Here is a 19,691-nt window from a genome sequence, read left to right on the forward strand (position 1 = left end):
CTCACAGTGACAGTCTACACTATCCTATTAAGGTTGCTATGAATCAGTATCAACTCTATGTCAGTGAGTTAATTTGTGTTTTATCCATCTACAGACTCTGTGTAAAGACAAGTGTTGAAATTTGCATAATACATGTTAACCGTAATTTTTCATTATCTACACAATTGCATGGTTTATAAAACACAGGTAAACATCATTTTTACGTTTTCTTCTTTCAGTCAAAATCCATCTGAAATCCAGCTGATCTTTGGTTAGTTCTTCTACAACTGATATGATTTTGGAATAATCTCAACAGTGATATTGATGATATAATTCAATAGTTTCACATTATTTTTGATCACCTGATAGGAACAGTTTTTCCTTATTATAGTACAAAATAATACCAGCTTAATCACTTTGTTCCAGAAATTGAGTGGGGGTGTGATCACTCATTAATATTATATTACACACATAAAAGTATAAATTTGCCAATTCTCTTCATGTATACCAGTTTGATAAAATTAGGTCCATATTTTGTAGATAACATCTTTTATATTGGAATATTTATCCTATATTTGTCTATGTATACTTTTATTCATAATTTAATAAATAAATACATTTTACATTTAATCAAGGTGGAATTTCTTTTTTTGCAGGAATTTCATTAAATATTTGTCAATTATTTTTCCTTAAATAACCATTCACCTACATAAATTCTTGTTAGGATGTATCAGAAATCTATAGAACCAAAGGAAATAGTATGTTACAAGAAACAGTACAAGGTCTAAACTGAAATCGTCAACTTATACAATAATTATTAGTTATTATTGTTTGGGTAATAATTGTAGGATTTCTTCTTTGCTTGATTATGATCATTTTAGTGGGAAGAAAAATAATTATGTTGGCAAAGAAAATGCACTAAGAATTTCCTCCTCATCAAAGACCTAGAGGAAAGGAGGAAAACAAAATGTGATATTTCTTCTTTTTTAATGAAAGATTACTTAAAAAGGGTGCATCAAATTTACGTTAGAGTCCAAATGGGCTTTTCAATAGAGAAAATGAGAAATACTTACTTGAAATAGGAGTAAATATGATATGGTAGACACTTCAGATCACCGTTCCTCAACTACAGCATATGTTTCACAATCCTCTTCAAACTACAATGATACCAATAATTTGAAAGAAGTAAGGGATCTCAATTAAGATTCATCAATATTCTATTCAAGTTCAGTAGCCAACAATCACATTCATTTGTATGTGTTTAGTCCTTGATCCATTTCTAATGTTTCCACGTGTTCTGAAATAGGCCTGCAAACAGCGCAGCAGAAAAAACAATCTCAGTATCTGAGGGAGCTTAAAAAATGTCCAATTAAATGATTTTTAAATGTATACTTTCTCTGGAATCATTTTAGTCTCCATTCATGTAAGATAGAGTGTGAATGATGCAGCTAGCTTAGCATTTTGACACTCTTTCTAAGCCATTAAAACCATTTTTTCTTGTTCAGATTATCCCCACCGCATTGGGGAAAATACTATTTGCAAATAAATAGCATGTCCTTTAAACATCAATTGCTGTGCAATCTACGATAAGAAAATAAAAAAAAAACTTTTCTCTCAAAAATATGAATGGATTTCAACTAGGCCTTTTTCAGATAAATCCATTCTTTGTAATGTGTTTTCTGATTTCGCTAAGGAAAGTTAAAAAAAAACATGATTTTTTTCTTAGTGATAGATACATCTGTCAAACAGTCTTCTCAATGATGGTATATTTTCTGAATACTTTAAAGTATATATCAGAAAGAAAAGCACATGCAATGTCCTATTTGCAAACTGAATTCTATTTAACCAACTTATGATTCTCCTTGATGTTGTGAATTATAAAGAATACTATGAAAGCTAGTAATTGTTATTTTAATGTTCAAGATGTTTTAACAGGCTTACAAACTTCTTTATTTCCCCCATGCATGTGGAATTAAGTGGCAAAAAGTGTGTAATCTACGGAAGTCACTCGTTATTAATATTATTTTCCCTAAATATGGATCAGATGCAAGTGTGACCATTTTTATGATTTTGATTTTCCAGGATAAACACTAAAATTCTTAGCCTCCTTTTGTATGCTCCATAACTAGATACAGAATGAGAGTAAGAAAGCATTAGAGATAGGATAGATTACTGTACATGGCATTTTAAAAAGAGAATGTTGGACTCACTCTATATATTATTTTGAATTTCAACCAATTCCTTCTGCACTTTGATGAGTAAAATGGGCCAACACTTAGAGCCATGCAGACCTGAATTTTTACAGTGGTGTGACCAGATGCTTCCCAAAGTAACTATCCTCTAAAAACTAAACTTTCCTCATCTACCACTCAATGATAATGATGGCATGAAGATAACATAAACAAACAAACAAATAAATAAATAAATGATCAAAGTGTGTGTCAAGAGACTTTAAAACATGTTCATAATAACAGCGTGACTGAAATAAATAGACAAGTTTTATAATTAATGTGCAAAGACTTAGAAAATACAAAAAGAAAATACTCAATATATTTTAAACTAAAAGAACTCAAGATAAAAATTCAAGTCTCCAGCTGAAAGACTATTTGGAAAATACTGAAAGTTGAAAGCAGCATCAAAAAATGGAAAAATATAGACTCTGTGCAGCAAAGAGAGTATCGTGGGTGGTATCGTGGCTTTGTGTTGTGCTGTATAGTGGCTTGGGGTTGGTCTGTGTAGTGGCTTGTGTTGGGCTATATAGTGGCTTGTGTTGGGCTATATAGTGGCATGTGTTGGGCTATATAGTGGCTTGTGTTGGGCTATATAGTGGCTTTGTGTTGGCCTGTATAGTGGCTTTGTGTTGGGCTATATAGTGGCTTTTGTTGGGCTGAGTAGTAGTTGGGTTTGGCTGTATAGTGGCTTTGTGTTGGGCTGAGTAGTGGCTTTGTGTTGGGCTGTAGAGTGGCTTTGGGTAGGGCTGCATTTTACAACCACCAGCAGCTCTGTTGGATAAGGATGAGGCTTTCTACTCCCATGAGCAGTTACAGACAGGCAAACCCATTAGGGTCATTATGAGTCAGCACTGACTCAATGGCAGTGAATTTGGTTTGGTCTGTTACCAAGAGGAACTAGCTGACTAGTTGACATTACATCATTTAAGGAGGTCACATCTGAGCAATGACAGATGATACTGAAGGAAAAGGTTTGACTTGCACTGTAAGCATTAGCTAAAAACAAGGAATTAATGGAATATCAATCGAAATGTTTGAGAAGGCTGAAGAAACATTGGAAGCATGCACACATCTATGCCAGGGAATTTGGAAGACAGTTATTTGGCCAACTGACTGGGAGAGATCCATATTTTTGCCCAAAGAAAGGTGACCCAACAGAATGCTCAGACTATAGGACAATATAATTGATATCACACAGAAGTAAAATTTGCTGAATATCCAACAGCAGTTGCAGCAGTACATTGCTAGAGAGTGGACAAAGGTTCAGGCTGGATTCAAAAGGGGATATCAAATAAAGGATATCATTGCTGATGTCAGATGACTCTTGACTCAAACTAGAGGATATCAGAACAATGTTAACTTGTGTTACATTGATTATACCAAGACATTCAACTATGTGGACTATAAAAAATCTATGAATAATCTGGAAAAGAATGGGAATTCCAAAACACCTCGTTGTGCTTAAGTGGAATTAATACATGGATCAATTAGCAAATATGCAAACAAAACAAGGGAATATGGCATGGATTGTTCTTTCACCACTTGTTCCATCTGTGTGGTGAGCAAATATTCAAATAAATTGGATAGTATGAAGAAGAGCGCAGCATCAGGATTGGAGCAAGGCTTACTAACAATCTATGTTATGCAGATGACAAAACTTTGCTTTCTGAAAGTGAGGAGGACTTGAAGCACTTGCTCCAGAATATCAAGGATTGTGGCCTTCAGTATGGATCACAACTCAATGCAAGGAAGGCCAACATCCTCAGAATGGAACCATTAGGTAACATGATAAATGGAGGAAAAGTTGAATTTGGCAAGGATCTTGTCTTGCTTGGATCCACAGCCAATGCTCATGAAAGCAGCAGTCAAGAGTTCAAAAGACATGTTAGATAAATGTGTTGCACAAGACCTATTTAAAGTCTTGAAAAGCAAGGGCGTTGCGCTGAGGACTCAAGTGCACTTGACTCAAGCCAAGGTATTATCCATTACATCATGTGAATGTTGGATGTTGAATAAGGAATACTGTAGAAGAAATGATTCATTTTATTTGCGGTGCTAGAAGAGTATTGAAAGTACCATGGACTGCTAAAAGGACAAACTAATCAGTATTGAAAGCAGTAATGCCAGAGTGCTCCTTAGGAGCAAGGTTGGCAAGAATTTTTCTAACATACTTTAGACATATTGTTAGGAGCAGGACATCATGTTTGGTAAAGTGGAGGGGCATGAAAAAGAGGTGGGTCTTCAATGAGATGGACTGACACAGTGGCTGCAACAGTGGGCTCAGGTAGAGCAACAATTGTGAAGACTAGTTAGTATTTAGTTCAGTTGTGCATAATGTCACTATGCATGGGGGCTAACTCAATGGTACCTAACAACAACAATAATAGATTACAAATGGGCTGTCAGTATATATGTGATAAACATTAAAAAAAAGTCTGGTAAGTATTAAATAAAAATGGATTTAATTAAACAAAATTTTCATGACTCAGGCAAGTGGGTTTACAAGCTCCCTATTGTCATACATTCAAATAATCCTTATATCAATAACAATAAATAAAAGGAATCAGAATAAACAAAGTAGGATGAGGTACTACCCTGTTTCCCCCAAAATAAGACAGTGTCTTATATTAATTTTTGCTCCCAAAGATGTGCTAGGTCTTATTTTCAGGGATGTCTTATTTTTCCATGAAGAAGAATACAGTACACATTTATTGTTTTACTAAAAGAGACCTCCTGCTTCCTGTCTGCTCTGGCTGTGTAGCGGCCAACAGTGAGCTGCATGGCGGCGCCCACCACTATGGTCCAGAGTCCAGAGTTACGGTAGCTTTTGGGGGCCTTATTTTCAGGGAAGTCTTATTTTTTGGGGGGGGAATGCTTTCTATTTCAGCGAGAGGAAAAACTGTAAGTAGGTCTTATTTTCAGGGGATGTCTTACTTTTGGGGAATATGGTAATCTTAATTCTTAAAACAGTCAAGTTCAGTCCTTATCTAGTTTATCTTAATGCTTATCTAAACTATTTTATTGATCCAAAATTTGGAATTATGCCTCTGACAGCATCAAGCCAGAGCCAGGATTTCTGGCAGCCAGTTTGGCCTTCGTTCAGCCATGATTAGCTTTGAGAAATTCAAGGGGCAATTTTGCACCCTGAGCTCTAAATCTATATTAACCACATTCATTTTTGCCATTTCACACAGGAATAACCAAAGACTACACCAAACTAAATAATTAAAACTTTAACTTCACATATTATTTCCAGAAATATGCCAGTTAATATCTGACTTCTGGCTAGCCAAAGAAGAAACGCTACCATGAGGGGGAGGTCAACCAAACATGCACTCTCTATTTATGATTCTTTAACTCCAGTATCACTCATAAAATATCATAATGTGAAAAAAATATCATAATGTGTTAGTCCAGGTAGACTAGTGAAACATATTCATAGACACTTATGTGTGCATAAGAAAGAGGTTCTATACAAGAGCAATATTGAGAAAATATCCCAGCCCAGTCCAAATCAAGTCCATAACTCTGATATTAGCCCAGATGTCCAATACCAATCTATAAAGTCCTCTTCAGACTCACAAAACACATGCAATGACAATGAAAGCAGGAAGATCACAGGCCAGTGGGTGGAAGGTCTTGTGGATCCAGTGACATTGTAAGCATCTCAGGGCTGGCAGGGTCTTCAGGTGGCTCCTCCAGCTCCAGAGCGCCCGTGTAGCTCTTGTCTTGTCGACAGAAATGTCTCACAGGGAGTGAGCTTATGTTCTGCCTCTAGTAAGATTTTTATCTCTTTAGTGCCACCAAAGGAAGTGACCAAGCTGTGAACGGATTAACAGGCTAAACTCCACCCCTTACCCCATAATCTCAAATTGATAACAGATTATGTAACTACCACAAAATTCTTGTATTCTCTGATCTTCATATTAGTGTTTAATTTTTCCTTTAATTATTATTTGTACTCTAATTTTAATTAGACATTGTTCTTTTACTAGAACATCTTTAGTTTTTACAGTGAAACATATTTTAATACAGCAATGAATCTTTAGTATAGTGAATAATGTGAGTGAGGACCCAAGAGAGGGCAAGGGAAAGAAAGTGCAAAAAATTAAAAGTCAACCGTCCCTAGGTAATATTGTCTTAAATAATGACATTTGCCTGAATAAGAAAGCTAAGGAATTTTCTAGACAGCATTATAAAATACAAAATCTAATGAGGTTAGAGAATCAAAGTGCTCACTAGTTAACTGTCTAATATGTAAATTGGTAGAATCCTCCTTCACTTAGAAATATCATCTTATGATCAGTGTCCTTGAATGTCAAAATCAGGTCTGAACCATAGCACCTGCCCTTACTCTTCAAACAGATGTCAACACCTGAGAGGATATTCCATTAGGTGTTTTTCGGGCAACTGTAAAATCAAGGGCATCCGTGAATAAATGGCACGGTCCGTGACTGTTGGCAGGGACTACATGGATATGTTATGTGGTTGCTGTTATGCCTTTTCAGTTGACTCCCACTCACAATGAAGTTATGTTGTTGTTTTTATGTACACTCAAGTTGATGCAATCTGTGTTCAACAGAAATAAACACTGGATTAATCGTGTTATCATACAATCATTGCTGCTTGGGCTCATAGTATCAGCCACTGTCAGTTCATCTCATTAAGAATATTCCTCTTTTATTTCACTAAAAGTCTCCCAAGTGTAATGTCCTTTGCCAGGGACTGATCTCCCTCCTGATGACACCTACCACATACAGATGGTGAAATCTTGCAACCCTAACTTTTAAGGGGCTTCTTCTTGTTTATATTTCAAGGCACATTTTTTTGTTCTTCCACTCAGGGTATATTTAACATTATCTGTCAAATCCATTATTCAAGGGAATTTTCTTCAATCTTCCTTAATCACTGCCCAACTTTACATTCATACGAGGTAACTGAAAACACCATATGTCTGTCAGACACACTTTCCTCCTCCAAGTGACAACTTAGCTTTACATTTTCAAGAGTTTTTTTGTTTTTGCAGCAGATTTGCCAGAAATAAATGACCATATCAACTTGATTGTAGCTTCCATGACATTGATTTTGGATCCAAATAAAATGAAATTCTTGACAGCTTTCATGTTTCTGTATTCACAGTGATATTTTTTATTAGTCAAGTTTTATTATTGTTTTCTTTATTTTTCAATGTAATCCAAACTAATGATTGCAATATTTAGTATTCATCAAGCTGTGCTTCAAGTAAGGAAAGGTGGGACTCTTCCTCTAATCCTGGTATCACATTATTCTTGAAATTATATAGCTTCTCTAATTATTTGATAACGTGTAAATCAAATAAGTAAAATAAAAGCATATACCTTTTATTCACAGTTCCCTAGTTATAAACAAGAAAGTGTGCTTGAAAAACTGCCTCTCAATCTAGTCACAAACTCTACATGAGTGTAATTAAGTCATCTGCAATTCCCTTTGAGATATTATTCATAACTTGTTATGACTTACATTGTCTAATGCAATAAATAATACTCAATAAAACACATGTAAGCATCTTTCTGTTACTCTGCTTTAGCCAGGACCTGACATCAGCAACGCTGTTGCTCTTTACACAGCTGATTCGGAAACCAGCTTGAATTTCTGGCTGCTGTCAATGTGGTGGTACAATAGCTTCTGAATGGTCTTAAGCAAAATTTTAGTTGCATATGATATTTGTTATATTATTTATTAATTTAAATATTCCACTGGATCACATTGCTTTGGGATAGGCAGGGATTCATCCTTCCACTTAACTTCCAGATTTCTTGATGTGGACAAAGTGAGGATGCTCGTTGCTTCATCTAGTTATTGAGGCATATAATGTCCTGGAGCCTTATCTTTCAATATCTCCTGCAGTTCAGTTCTGGCTTTTTCATTCAATGTCATCAGTTCTATAATTTTTTTACAGTTTTATTGGTACTTCCTCCACATTACATACAATTCAATAGTTCAATTGTATCCAGAAGAATTGTACCATCATTACCAAATTCAGTGTTAGCACAGTTTCTTCTTCCCTGTAATAATTAGTGATTATTATTTATTTTTTAAATATGTTAAAATATGCACAATAAAACATTTTTCCAATTCAACACCTTCTACATGCATATTTCTTTGTCCGTGATTATACTCTGTTATCCAACTATTATTGATGTACATTTTCAAAGTATTCCACCAACATAATTAACATAAACTCAATGTTCCCTAATAAAAAACTTTTTTTTCTTTCACCAATGGTAGCCATTGATTAAGAAAAAAATTAATTTTTGATCATATACTACCTCCTGCAATGACTGACTGTTGATCAATTCGTTTTGGTGTAGACACTCTGTGTACTCCCTTCCTCTTCTTTTGATGCTTCCGATGTCATGATTTTCATCCCTTCAGACTGTCAGCTTAAGAAATATGTTCTTCTCATTTGATTTTCTAGTGCCAGCTCTTTACAAGCATCAACATAATACTCTACTTTGTCTTTTTGTGCTGCCCTTTGACATTTTCTGTTCAGCTCTATCATTTCATATTTATTTCCATTTAACACCAAGGATGTCATTCATAAAGAAAGCTAAAGGTCACTTCAAACAATAAAGAAAGACAAGACGAACATGAATGTCAAACGAGACTAGTTTATTCTTGAATGCAGAGTGGCTAGAGAAAATAGGATGCACAAGAGTGATGTAGAACTTTATAAAGTTATGTGTTCAAAATTATATTAAGAAAAATGCACGTATATTGAATGAGACTTGCACAAAATAATGAATTTTATGTGCGGGAACAGATAACCTCTAAGCCCAACTCTAAACGTGGGTAGAAAACCATGGATTTTTGAAAAGAATATCAGGAAGTGAATTAGTATTCCTGCTTCAAATTTATTTTACATTTATTTATAGATCAAACAAAGCTTCTTCTATATTTCAAACACTGGATTATACTCTTTAACCATTTATTGATCATTTATAATAACCCCCCCATCTTCACTTCATCATCCATACTATGGTGTTGGTAATAAATGCTGTTCTTATTCAATAATTGGACATTTTAATTGAGATATGTTGTCAACTATTTGCACAATAGGCAATACTGATAGCACAATGTCAATTATTACAAGAAATTACAGTGGCATAATTAAAGTATCTGTTGTTCCTGCTTTAAACAATATACATTTATAAACTCAATTTTCCCTAATCTTGCACTTTCATATTTCTTATCATAATTACCTGGAATTTAAAGGTACTTACTACATTTTGAAAGTGAACAAGGCAAATTGCTTTTTTGTTGTGCTCTTATTTCTGTTACTTTATGATTAGCTGATATACGATGGTGTCATAATTTTTTAAAACATGCTCAAAGTTACTAAAGCCCAGATTCTAAATGACAAGTTGGAAGCTGAAGTTCCTATTGTTGGCTATTGAGGATCAGATATAGGAAGTGAAATGAAGGATTAAGGTTTGCCTGCCACTAAACTGCACAAACAATCCATGTACTAGAGGATGAAATGATTCAATTCAGTTCCACTACAGGGTGATGTGAGAATGAAACTGATGGGAGAGCAAATGGAAACAGCTGTGTTTTACAGCAACACAGACAGTCAGCACATTTTGCTGCTGATTTATAATGAATACGGGAATTGTAAGTGACAGGCTTAGGGTAGTTTATAAACAGAAGGTTTGGAAGCCGTGGAGGTGCTATTGCTTTATTCAAGGCAGCCAGTTAACCCACCTCTTCCAATATGAATGGCCCCTGAATAATCTTGCCAACATGGAGACAGTATACTTTCATATCAAAGATAATTCCTGTGACTAAAATAAAACCGTCTCAGACAGTCCAAAATAAAGATTGATGCTTTCTTAGATTCTAACGTAGAGATTTCCTAAGTTCTGATATGGAAGCCAGCAACAATTAATCAATTGCAATGATTAAGCAACTGACTACTTTCCAGGTGGTTGGCTGTTCTGACCCACTCAGTAGTTCGAGAAGAGAAAGACTCAGCAATCTGCTCCCATGAAAGATTCTAACTTAAGAGACAGTATGGGTTAGTGCTGCTTTCTCACATTGAGTCATTATGAGTTGGAATCATTTTACAACAACTAACAACAATGATATAGAACCTCGACTTAGTGTGAAGGTACCAGTTTAGAAGCTCTGAGCACTAGCTATATGGACTAGTATCTATACAGTCTCTGGCTCACAGAACAAGAAGCCCTAAGATAAGTGGAGGGTGGGGGGCTGTACCATTGTTTACAGGATTTGGATCATGAACTAGAATCCTTCGCTTTTATCCTTCATGCATTCTCATTTGCTGCCACACCTCCAAGAATTATGTCCCAATTGACTTTCCTAGATACAGTTAACTGAAAATAAAACACATTTGTATTGTATCAATGATCAAACAGAACCCAACTTGCTGTCAGTAAATAATATTTGCTTCATCGCAGAAAGATTATCAAATAAATTGTCTATAATGCTTTAAGTGACATTGGCATATAAATATCTCAGGACACAAGCAGTTTTCTTTCAGATTGGTAACACAGCATTTTCCATTCTGTGTGGGCCTCTTATTCTCAGTCAGATAGGTAATTCAGCTCAAGTCATGGTCAAACACAACCTTAATTTCTTGTCAACCATCATCGCAAACATTGAGGCCTACAACCAAGTCTGGAATATTCGTTTTTATAGATTTCTTATTTTTTATATGATTTCTTCTAGAGATGACTTAATTTCTTCCTATCATCTTCAAACAGATAAAAGCCTTTTATATTATAAATACACACACACTACAGGTCAGGGTGTTGTTCTTGTTAGGCACCTTGAATTCGTTGTAAGTCATAGTCACACACAACAGAACAAAACACTTCCCTATCCTCAGTCCTCGCAGTTCTTCCTGTGTTTGAGCCCATTGCTGCAGCCACTGTGTCTGTCCATCTCTGGAACATTCGTTGTGACCTAATCTTGGGAGTGACACATCATCCCTAGTATCATTTTCTATTCTTTAGAAGAGAGTCATGAAGTTCAGTACACATGAAAAAGGAAGGTCATTAGGCCCACTTCTTAAAGGGAGGGTAATCAAATAATCGCTAGATAGAGGTGAATCTCCTTAAATTTAAATTTACAAAGCCACCAACTAACTAACTAACGTATCCATCCTCTAATCAATAATTAAGGAGCCCTGATAGAACATCCCAGTAGGTGTTGGGCTAAGAAATCCAAATTCAATGGTTCAAATCCATCAGCCACTACATCATAGAAAAATGCGGCTCTCTATTCCTGTAAAGATTTACAACCTCCGAGATGTTGATGAGTTGGCTGCTATGAGTTGGAATTGACTAGGGGCAGTGGTTACATAATCCTTATTAGATGACCCTTTCACGGTCACTTGCAGAGGTGGGCAGAGCGGGGAGGGAGCTATCCGTTGAGGTCAGACATAAAGAAGCTCTTCCTTCTTGATTCAGCTCTCATCTCTCAAGTGCCTTTTGGGTCTATTTAGTTAATTTTTTGTGTAATTTTTAGTGCTTTTTCTTGGAGATCTATTTTTAAATGGCCCTCAAAAGAAAAAGCTGACATGCTGTCTGGAATTCCTAAATTCAAAAAGGTTCTGATGTCTTTAGGGAAAATCTATATGTGGTAGATAACTTTGTTCAATCGTGCGTTGTGGTGCTACTGTTAATAAATGAATAATGTGTGCTAAATAGTGTATCTCTGAACATGAAAATATATGAAACAATTTTATGTATTAATTGGTTGGCAAAAGTCTTGTGACGAGAGGCTGGTAGGACACTAATCCTGTATTTCTTCTGTGACTAATGTCTCAGCGTTTGCCAATTCAGTATTTGAAAGGATACTATTGTGTATAACCACCACCTATAATAAAGTTTGAAAGTTTTTCAAAACCACTACATTTTTCTTACCTTTACCTTCTTTCCAGCTCTTCTAATTAATGGCCTTGTTATCATTGCTGCAGAGTATCAATATCACCATTGTATGCTATCAGCATTATAATTACCACCATCTTCATCAAAAATTATTCTGGTCACTTAGTGAATGTTTCTATGTGAACACACTGATATTATGCTAACAAACAGTGAACGGATCAATGTCAGAGTTTTACAAACTAAAATAATGTGTTATTGATTATCCAAGCTTAACTTCAAATAAAATTTAATATATGATGAAGCCCGAATTCAAACTCCAGAAATCAAAAGTCAAACCCATGATCTTGACTATTAGACACTGTGGCCATGTAAGCTGCTTAAGCTATGTGAACAAATACACACGTCAAATAGGAGCAAGGGAAGATATATACATTTATGAAACTAGAAAAAGTCATGAACTTTTTCTAGAATCTTTCTTTACCTAAGTAACAAGAAAAGGGGCAGAAAAACAAAGTTTTCAATTGTTTTTGAGTTAAGTGAAACCACATTTTAGTAGAGAATCCAAATATGTTTTTGTTTGTTTTTAATTTGGAAATCCATTGTTCTAGAAAGGAAGCACTTAAAGACAAGTATATAAAACATTCATCCTGAGGTAATTTTAACAAGCTTTGTGCAGTTAGAAATATAATTTTATTAAACAGCCATTGTCTTGTAAAAGTGATTTTTTTAAAGCGCTAGTTTTCTCCCTACTTCTGCTACTGCTTAAGTTGACTAGACCAGAGAACATACATTGGTACAAATAAGAGCTCTCGGCACATGGAACTCAGGACAGATAAAGCCCTCAGGAAGAGTGGTGGGAGCAGCGATATCATGAGAGTAGCGGGAAGGGAGGGGAGGGGGAACCCCTCACAAAGTTGGAGATATAGCCCTCCCTGAAGGGGACAAATATCAGAAATGTGGGTGAAGGAAAACAATGTAAAACAGTATAAAATATGAAATACTAATAGCAATATATAATTATTCAAGGATCCATAGGGATGGGAGGGTGGGGAGGGGAGAAAAGAGGAGCTTATATGAAGGGCTCAAGTAGAAAATGTTTTGGAAATGATGATGTTGGCATATGGACATACATGCTTGGTCCAATTGATGTATGGAATGTTATAAGAGCTATAAGAGCCCCCCTCCACCCACCTCCCCGCAAAATACTTCAAAACAAACAAATGTAAAGTTACCTACTTAGATTTTGTTGCATAAATTGAGGGAAATCAATGTTAAGCCAAAGAATTAGTAATGTCATTAGGGAATTAGGGGGGCTGAGTTTCAATAAAAGACTGTGTCTAATTAGCCCTGAGATTTTGGATGGCTCATCAACCCTCCATGGACCCCTTTTCACTTGTAAAATAAATGTTTGGGACTTTGGGGCTCATGCAAATATGAGCTCAAGCCAAGCATTTTTCAGAAGACCTTCCCTTCTGAGTCCACAGAAAGGCTTATGATGTTTGCAAATGCAATACTAAAACTAAAAACACTTGGCAATCTAAATAAAATAATTTACATGTTTTTTGGTGTATAGAATCTTAGGACCCTTCTAATTCAAAAAGTATATCCAATTCTAGTAAACTGGCTTCATATATTTACTCAAGGAAAGCCTATCTTTAACACAAGATATGTAGGAAACAAAGGCTTTCTAAAACTGGTGAATTATTCCTGGCTTCCTATTTCAAAGAACAAGCAGACTGATGGGGACGGGCCCAAAGGCATGGCACTAAGAATGGTCATTCTGGCTTTCAAAGAAGTAACCATAATTTATATTTTACAAATGCATATGCTTTGTTCTTTTCTTAAGGATTAGATTTTCTTTTGCTTCTAATAAATGGGAACCAAATTGCCACACTCACGTTTTCTTTCTAGCATATGGTGTAACATTTAACAATTGCTAAAAGCATGAAATGGAAGAGTGCATACAAGACAGATGCTAGAATTAACATCAGGGGCATGGTAGCTGGCATCTATATGACTTGTCTACCACTATGAACCCTGTCTCAAAGGTTAAGCAATGAATCACGAACCATGTAGTCAAACTAATGCCACCATGCCAATCAACACAAAACATGCAGGAGTGGAAAGAATCATTAGGCTGATCTGATAATTACTTGCTGCAAAGAATGAAATATATTTCTAAACTAATCAAAATAGTTTGGGGACACGAATTGTTTAAATATCATTAAACACTTAACTTGGACTTCAAAGAAATAAAGATCACATATGAAAAGACATATACACACATCTGTTCATCCCCTTTTAACAAAAACGTGGAAACAATTTTAAAACACCCAATTATAGAAGAATGGATCAATAAGCTCTCTTACATTCATACAATGGAATCTTATGTATCAATACAAACAAACTCTGGCAACTCTCTTAACCACTGCAAGACATGGACAAAGCTGGAGAACATTATGCTTTGCAAAAGTAGTCAATCTTAGAAAGACAAGTATTTAATAACATCCTTCATGTAAGGAAAAACAAAAAGAAACGTGGTTTATGCACCAGATGACAGACTCTGGTGACTAGGAGGAGGCAAGGAGTGGTGCAGGAACACAGAACGGGGAGGGAGAGACTATTGAAGAGGAAAGAAGGGGGCAAAGAGAAAAACACATCTTTGAAGGGTTCAACAGGATATTGCTGATTTTATTTCTTGAGATGGGTTGGGTAAATACATTCAGTATATTTCTATAAAAAAATTTAAAAATCTATCTAGATTCCTTATCCTTCAACCTAAGTAATGGTCTGAGTGTATAAAAAAATAAAGGTGAAATAAAAGGTGGTAAGTAAACCTGCAGTGGACTTGTTGGAGTCTTTAGTGATAATTTCATTTAAAAAATGTATGTAAAAATTGTGTGAAAGGCAATGTGAAAAACTATAAACTAAATACAGTTCATCAATTTATTTAAGCTTTTCAAACATTAACAATATAAACCAGATACTATCAGTGGAGTAACACCTTGACAACATATTTTTTAAATATCTTTTTTTTCCAAATATTTCTTCCTATTTTCATATGCTTAGAGTCACTTGCAGAAAAATTCTTGAATTGGGTTAGGAAATACTTATATATTTTAAATCTATGCCAGTCTTAGACATCTATAACCCAATTTAAACAAACTGAAATCGACAAATTAGGATGGAAATCTTCACATTTATTTTGTTTTGTAAAGCATGTTTGTTTCTTTATGTGGGCAGGGGACTGCAAGTATGACTGAAATTTCCCATTTATAATCAACTGCATGTATAATGTCCTAAGTTTGCAAATCTGATACTATATTCTTGGTGGAAGGCTGGTGAGAATATAGCATCATATATGTCATCAGATTCTGTGGAGTAGGCTCTATGAGCTCTTTGAGCTGAGTGCCGAGAAAAAAGAACAAAAGAGGAATAATAAATGAAGTACACCACACACTAGCGTCAGGGGAGGGTAGAGAGTCACTTGAAATTTAGAATTTGGAGTTGACATAACTTCTAACCTCTACTCTGTCACTCATTGGCAGGTGATTAAACTAATATTCAAACACTACAAGGTTTAGTTTTCTTTATACTACAGAGACCATTTGAATAGCCTCATGCAGTTTTTATGAAACTACATGGCATAATATATATAAATTATTTAGTGCACGACATATCCCCTTAAGAGTGGTTAGTTTTATTTACCCTCTGACAGAATGAGTGTATCGAAGCACAGTTTATGCTAGTGCGCCTGTTGTTGGGTGCCACTGTGGATTCTGACTCATAATGACGTTGTACCAACCATCAGAAAGTCTGCACATCGGCACCTGAACCGAAAAAGCACTCCCTGACCTCAATTCCAACTCACAGAGCTTATCCAACTGGGTCAGATTTCCCCTCTGACTTCAAAAGGCTGTAACACTTTACTGGAGTAGAAAGCCTTGTCTTCCTCCTGCATATGCATCGATTAAGCATGTTAAAAGTCACCTAGCCAGTAATAGAGATTTGCATATAACAAAATTATCAGTTGGAGTCCATCTTCTGCGATTCTCTACTTCCATCTAGTTGATTCCGGCTCATAGTGACTTTACACAGAACAGAGGGAAACTGCGCCTGAGCATTTCTGAAACAATGCACCTTTACACAGACAGTCTCATCTTTCTTCCACGGAGCAGCTTAAGTCTCGAACTACTGACCTTGGGATAAGCAGCTCAAAGCATCATCTGCTCTCCTACCAAGGCTGTTTTCCTGTTCAGCTCTTCAAAAGGACCATTGCTTCACACAAGACAGTGTTTTGGTATGTGAATAGAGGCTTGGCTGTGAAATACAACATCACGACAGGATTGCAGGGAGCATGCTTTGTGCCGGAGCAGATGAGAAGTGCCTGCCTTATGAGAGCCAATAGGCCATCTTCACTTCAGCCTGCTTCTAACCCTAACTCTAGCCCTAATCCGAACCCTGATTCTAACACCAAGGTAAGAGTTAGCGACATAGCTTTGAGCAAAATACCTAATCATTCTGATCTTTATTCATCTGTATTACAGGAATGCATGCATTTAATAAGCCAAGGTGAGCTATGCATTGATGGCTGTATTCTTTCCCACCAGTAACTCACTTCAGATCGAATGGACTGCGTCTTTTCAACATCATTGTTCCCTGTGCCAAGACTTGATGTGGATTCTCGGGTTTACATTCTGACAGATTCGTCATTTGAGCACATGGAGAGTGCGAACGCGTTAAAAGGACAACATCAGCATTGCCACTCATTTAGCAGCTGGTATCTTGCAATTCTACAAAAAATAAAATAAAATATTTACTTTTGCTAGGCTCTCCAGAGAATTTTAAAAATCCAGTCTGATTTTACTTTTGTTGACGTTTCCTTTCCTGATGAATGAAGGATGGCTAATGCAAAATACTTCTTGAGTATAAAATTGAGTTTACTGAAGCTTTTACATTAACTTTAATACAGATAAACAAGGCTAAAAGTGTTATCATGTCCCTCACACCCCACAAAACATAGAGACAGAGGAAGCCCTTCATTTCTCTTTATGTCAAGGATAACTGCGACATGTCTTTAAACATTTCAGCATATACAAGTATATATATCCATATACGTATGTGTATTTGCTAATTGATAAGCATATAAATTAGCATCCCTTTTATCATTCTCATTGATCTAGACCACTGGCTACCTATCCGTGATGGACCTCCCAGGTGGAGGAAAGCAGATGTGGCAAACTACTCTCTGCTTCTTTCTGATTTTAAAGTTACTGATTCAGCCAACCGCACTGTGTGATTTAAAAAGAAAAGTACCCTACGCTGGGTCTGAGAGTGCTTAACAAACATCACTGCAATTCTGAAAATGCTTTTACTGTCTCTTCTATCAGACTCTGCGAAAAATGTCTTTGGAGCAGATTTAATACTTTATTTTATCATCTAAAACCTGAACACAATGGGAGAAACACTACAGCTTAATATCGAATGAAGCAATATTGGATTCTTTTAGCTATTATGATACACTTTTCTATCTGATACATGTCTCATAAGTTTTATTTCATATTTTCACCTTTAACAAAAAAGATTACGATTTTTTCTATCCTTATTGTGCAGCTGAATTTTTCCCTCTACTCTTTTAGCAAGTGATATAAAATGCTCACTTAAAAAAATAGGAACTGTCAGAGGAATGAACAGAAAATTCAAGAAAAAAGTTAATAATAACTGAGGTTAGGAATATCCTCATAAAAATCATACTAGTGTTTGCTTTAGAAATAAGCTCTACTTCTAAAGATCATTAAGTATTGCATTTAGTGCAGAAAAACCTATGGTGTTTTAAAGCTTCACTGGTTATGCAAATTATGATATTTAGAAGGTAATGTAACTCTGATATAAATATGAAAGTTATTCTAGATCTAGATTATCATTTTTACTGCTTAGTTTGTCAACCTAAAATTACTTTATTAATTCACTCATGTGCTAATTTAACAGTTACTTATTGTGTGTCCATTATGTGTGATTTACTGTATAAGATCCTGGACATAGATAATATACAATAAATGAAATATTGATTTTATCCTCCTTGGTAATGTTTTTGGAAAGGATCAAAATATCATCTAATTATTTCAGGCATATGCATATACAAATTATATAAACTATTAAGATAGAATCATAGTCATTTTCACGATATGCAAAAGATGCTGACCTAGACTCTAAATGTTACTTCAGAAGACAGATAAAGAAATCAAAGGGTAAGGGGTGGAATCCAGACAATGGACAACAGTGCATTCTAAATAGAAATGTAGATTTGAATTTATAAAAGCCGGTAGAGAGTTCTTGATAGGTGTAAAATCAATTGTGCAATGAATTCCTTTACAGAAAACTCCATGGGCTTAGTGCCAAGTCATCTCTAAGCTGCCCATATTTCTCACCAACTGGCTGCAACATCAAAGATTTCTACTCCCCCGTGGGACGCCCACCACAAACTTAGGATTCTTAGGACAGCCATATGCCTGACCATTTGACTAGAGTGTGAGGATTCCTACTATCTCAGTTGTTTGAAAATTCATGACTTTCAAAACTCATGAAAACACTATGCTTATTAAGTATGATGCTTATACTATTATTTGGCTGTTTTAATACAAAAAGTGAAAGAACAAAGAAGCACCAAAAAGAGGAGGAGCATAAGGAGAAATCTGGAAGAACCCTGAATACAAAGCCTACATGCCTTCCTCTCTGTAGAGTCAGGATGTGTCACTCTCCGGCACATTGGTATATAAGTATACTGTCAATTTTGATAGCTCACTGGGGTAGTGTACAGGATTTTTATGCGACTTTTATTATGTTGTAAGTTTAAATAAATTAATAGCTACATTGCTCGTTGCAGTTTTACTTGATCACTACTGTCTAGTTGCTTACAAGAAAAATTATCAAGTTGTGTTCAACATCCGATGTGATAAAGGAAGTGGAAGAAGAAAGAACTGCTCGGATCAGCCGGCTGCCTTCAACTCTCTATAGACGTGCTGAGTGCTCTTTATTTCCATGCCAGCTTCCCTGCCGTCCCAGCACTAACTGCAGAGAACAGGAGAAATTGCAAGGACTGTCCAAACAGATGTTTATGGAAATTATGACTATGCTGCTGGGATTATATGTGCCTTACTTGAACAAATTCAGCAGACGTTAGCAAGAGTCAAGAAAGCAATAGAGGTCCCAGGCATCAAAGTCTTGAGTCCTTATCCTGGGTTTCATGAACTTCTTGAACACAAAGGATTGACACAGCATGTTCTAGTTTCATCTCCTTAGCTTTTCCTCTAGGAAGGTGACAGTTGTCAAAGCCCTATGGTCTTTCTTTATCAAGACACGCAATATGTCAATCCCAATCTTGGGTATAAGGAAGAAAACAGCCCTTGTTGTTAGATGTGCAGAAAGTGTTCACAGAGGGTTTTGGAGCCAAGGAACAGGCAGTGTTTCAGCTGGCTGAGTCTGGAAGAGTTTTCTCCACCTGCATCCCTTCACACTGATGTCAGAATTGAACTCTGTCTCCTTGGAAACATAGACATCCTTCAAGCTCTCTTTTGAAACTGCTGAAATG

The sequence above is a fragment of the Tenrec ecaudatus genome, chromosome 4, assembly GCF_050624435.1.
Source record: "Tenrec ecaudatus isolate mTenEca1 chromosome 4, mTenEca1.hap1, whole genome shotgun sequence".
In the NCBI taxonomy this organism is placed as follows: Eukaryota; Metazoa; Chordata; class Mammalia; order Afrosoricida; family Tenrecidae; genus Tenrec; species Tenrec ecaudatus.